Source organism: Triticum aestivum, chromosome 1A, assembly GCF_018294505.1.
Source record: "Triticum aestivum cultivar Chinese Spring chromosome 1A, IWGSC CS RefSeq v2.1, whole genome shotgun sequence".
Lineage (NCBI taxonomy): Eukaryota > Viridiplantae > Streptophyta > Magnoliopsida > Poales > Poaceae > Triticum > Triticum aestivum.
The window spans coordinates 528593114-528597468 of record NC_057794.1 but is presented as its reverse complement, the minus strand read 5'-3'; the positions used below and the strand labels follow the sequence as shown (position 1 = coordinate 528597468).

At 39.5% G+C, this 4355-nt stretch overlaps 1 long non-coding RNA gene across 2 annotated transcripts; it reads right to left on the bottom strand.

The window, feature by feature from the left end:
• Positions 1-236: 236 nt before the first annotated feature.
• Positions 237-4026, bottom strand: LOC123176502 (uncharacterized). Of its 2 annotated transcripts, none has more exons than XR_006488561.1 (5): positions 3551-4026; positions 1972-3272; positions 1333-1494; positions 862-1067; positions 237-558 (listed from the first exon to the last, which is right to left on the bottom strand). It is a non-coding gene; the product is annotated as an uncharacterized lncRNA (long non-coding RNA). The 2 variants fall into 2 exon arrangements; XR_006488588.1 differs by having other exon boundaries at positions 3557-4026.
• Positions 4027-4355: the final 329 nt, after the last annotated feature.

Genomic DNA, 4355 nt, shown 5'->3' with positions numbered 1-4355 from the left:
TTTCTGCATTAGAGATCCTCAGATATCATAACCAAGCAACACAATCAATTCTACTGTCCCAAAGGTTTGCAAAGCAATGTTGTGGACATTAAAGGATTCAATTTTGCGCCATCTAAGCAGCAAGATGAGCATTAGCTAAACATCAAACTAATATTTAGAAGCCACTGACATGATCTTGAAATATCAACATGTAAATTCTAAAAATCAAATTAACAGTTAAGAATAGCTGCACAAAATGAAAATTATAGATTCTCACATGGATGATATATATTCTAACATCTAGTTAGCATAAGGATGAAAATCCATTTGTCCAATAAGTATTTCCAGACTATAATACGTCTAGATGCATCCATTTCTCCGACAAGTATTTCTGGACGGAGTGGGTATATTCTAACATCCAGTTAGGATAAGTTCTACAGCGAAAATATCCATCACAGGAGGTGGACACCCTTTTAGTTAGCAGCTTCTGTAAGTACTAATAATAGTGCTTCATGCAAATAGCTTAGTGCGGCATGCACATTTCTTGTACCATCTTCCAACATAGGAGAGTGCTGCAATCTGTAAGTTCCAAATGTTTGCATGGAGCTAGTCAGAAGTAGGCTTGATGCATGGGATGGTTAACAGAAAGGAAGAGATGTCACCTATTAGTGTGAAAGGGACTCATATAAAAAGCTCACCAACCAAAACCCTAATTTAGCTTTGCCTACCATGGCGGCAATTTCATACTCTTCTACAACTGGATATTATTATCTCATCACATATATCGGCATACACAAAGAAAGCTGCAGTCCTAGAATAAGGCTAGTATGGTGCAACCGAGATGCTATTGTTAAATGTGATTAGTTCGACAAGAAGGCATACCTGATGAATTAGAGGATACATGTGAACCAAACACACAGGGCATTCCAATAGTTCACGCACATTGGTAGAAACTATGACATTTGGTTTCCGTGAATGCTCAGTAACATCACCGACGAGTTCTGCGACATCTAACATCTCATTCTTTGGAGGGTCGATAAATTCAACGTCAATGTCGTCAAGATAGGCAGTTAACGGCACGACCAAACCTATAGATGCAGAATCATGTATGGATGATAAATATTTAGGCTTGGAAGTAAATGAGAAAGATTATCATCATTTTAAAAGACAGGAAACAAATGGCACAAGCAATCGGCCATTTCACCAAATATCCAGCCAAAGACAACCCTTCTTTATTATAGGATCCACACCATCTATAGACCACATAGGACCCATATGATAAATTGCTAAAATACATGTACCGTCATCTTGTTCAAAGATCTGAAGAGGAAAAATTTGCCGTGGGGGGCTTACCATGTAGCTGCAGGCTGGCGTTTCTTGGTGTGAAGGCGATGATTGTTGCAGATCTTGAGGGCCTTGGCCTGTTTCATGATGAGGCGGAACTTGGCAGTCTCCATGGGATTGAGCATTTTGATGGTAGTACAACCTCGCTTTCGTATGGACACAAGAAGAAGCCTAGATCAAAGCCAAGAATGATCAGATCGGGTCGGATCGAGTGAAGTAACAATGGCTTACATATGAAGGAGGACGTCCGCATCCTCTTCGCCGGTGGTGATGGCGACCTCCTCCATACCATTCCACAAAGTGATATGATACCATGTTGACAACACATATACAATTACTTCCAAATCTATTTCAGCCATCCACTTAAATACGATGTCAATAATGGTAACACCGCTCTGCTCCTAATCGCAAAGCAAAGATCAAACTACTGCAACCAAATAATCTCTTCTAACTATCAAACTCATTTCAAATGCCAAAGGATCTGGGCAGTGGGCCTTTTCTTTGTGAAGAACAACACTGAATCAATGAACAGACCACAATAAGGAAAAAAGAGGACCAAAAGAAAAAGGAAAGGAAGGCACAACCCAAACAGAGGCACCCAAACTCCTGAATGGAGGCATGCCGCTATTGCCTGGGTGCAATCCATACCTGGTGACAACACCAGCCGTTGATGCGTCTGACAAAGAGCCACCACATGCCACGACGCTCAAATCCACACAAGAACGGTGCATGTCCACTGACATCAGAGCCGGGAATAAAGTAGGCCCACCTGCAAACACCCATACCCAACACCCAATCAATATCTCGAAACAGAACGCCGGTGAGCATACAACAAACCGAAAAATAACGTGAGATGAGATGAGCCTGAAAATTATTGAGCTTGTGTATAAATACCAACTACAAACGCCTTATCCCAGCTTATAAGGAAATCATTTCATCAACCAAGTAGTACAAAAAACAAATACTCTGTAGAAGCTTCTAAGATTGGAACAGCTTTGCTGTGTTGTATAGCATTTGAACTGGATAATTTGGAACAACTCTTTCAGCTTCTATAATTTGGCCCTGCTAACAAATGATTTAATGGATAATTTGGAAGACTGGTGTATCAAATTTAAGAGTGGAACAAATTAAATTTTGTCAAGACCAGCACGAAAAGATAAATATGACATCGTGTACAGGTGTATCAAATTTAACAGTGGGACAAATTATTTTTTTCATAATGATGATACTATAGAATAATCATGACATGATATACATATTAGCATATGATGTCCACACAGGATAATCTCTTGAATTAAACATGGCAATGCTATACAACACAACAAAGAAATAGACTGGAAATCTGATCGGTCTACACAAATACAGTCCAAACTGGACCTATATAGGTAGCTTATATGTACATAGCACATCATTTTCAGAAGGCAGGTGGCACAAACTCTGTATTCTCATGACATCTCCAATAGTAAGACACCTTAATCTTTTATCCCCTATTTTAGGGAGCTTTATGTGTTAACCAAACTTTTGTTAGTACTAAATGCAGATATGAGATTGGTCTTCATGGATGATTGTAACTACGCTCTTATTTGTACTTTGTACTAAATCTAGATATAAAAAGGTTCCGCTGGATAATGCTCTTGCAATAACTTACATGTACCATTTGTAGAAAATCTGATATTTTGTAAGTTTAGGTGGTCACATGAATATTTGCTCCAGGAGAGTACTGTCAAGAAATTTGTGTTCCAGAAAAAAGGTAGTGATATTTTAACTACGCAATAATAAGATCAAATCTATAGATGGCAATATCAATGAATTATGACAATTTTCCTCTGTGGGTCTGCTATTAATAATGAACTGTGTAGAGGATACATCTGAATTGTACTGACAAGCAGTCCAAATAGTCCAAGTATTGCGATAAGCTCTACCCGATCGTTCTTCTTGATGTAGTATTCCTACATATTCAAGGAACATGCTTATGAGAATTTTGAGAAAATATAGTTGATAGTAGCAAGATGCATACTAGCCATTGTTTAGGCAAATGGCGGGAGGTCCATGAGAAGCCAGGTTCTACTTGATAAAATATTCCAACAACAAACAACTCAATGTAGACAAAACTGAAAATCAAATTTAGCGAAACCTACACCAAAACAGATAGATATAAATAATTGAAGAGAAGGTGGTTGCCCATCCTGCTGGACGGAGCTAAAATATATCAAACAAAGGAGATTACCTATACCTTCGGACTGCTTGTTGCTGCCATCAATGAACTATCTAGCAGCGCCGTCACCAAGGCCACATCGAGTCATTCGAAACGAAGATCCGGAAGCTAAATAATGTTTGTTCCTCCTAGCTTGTCCCAATTAAGAACACAAATCAAATAATCAAGAACGCAAAACAAATAATCATAACAAGAAATATTTATGGTGGGTATAAAAGGCTAGGTAAGAACAACCAAAGCTATATATACGCAAAATTGGGAATCAAGCAAAAGAGCTTGTGGTTGTTTTCTTGAGACAGAATCAAAAAAATGGTAGTACCTGCAGCACAACCGGGAGAGAAGAACAGAGAGAAATTTTACTTCCATCCAACAATAATTAATAGCATACCTATAAGCCTACAAATCTTTCATGCCAAATCGTACCTGAACGGAGCGAGCGCAGCTGAATGTGTTTAATGGAAGATCAGTTCGGATGAGACTTACTGAGAACAGAGCGATGTGCCAATGATAAATTTGTATATATATATATATATATATATATATATATATATATATATATATATATATATATAAGCACTATTCTGATCCTGGCCCGATGAGCTTTTCCTGAGATCCAGAACAGAGAAAAACGAAGCAACCTACTAGCCCATTGTGCACATCCCGGACGGCCCATTGCCACCCACACGACCTTCTTCTCCCCGTGGACACCTCCACCATCACAGATCCCCGACGAGCAAGGCACCGCGCCGCCCCTGCCCGCTGCTCCCGCGAGTCCCCCTACCCGGCGTGCATGCCGCGGTCCTCCACCCCAACCACC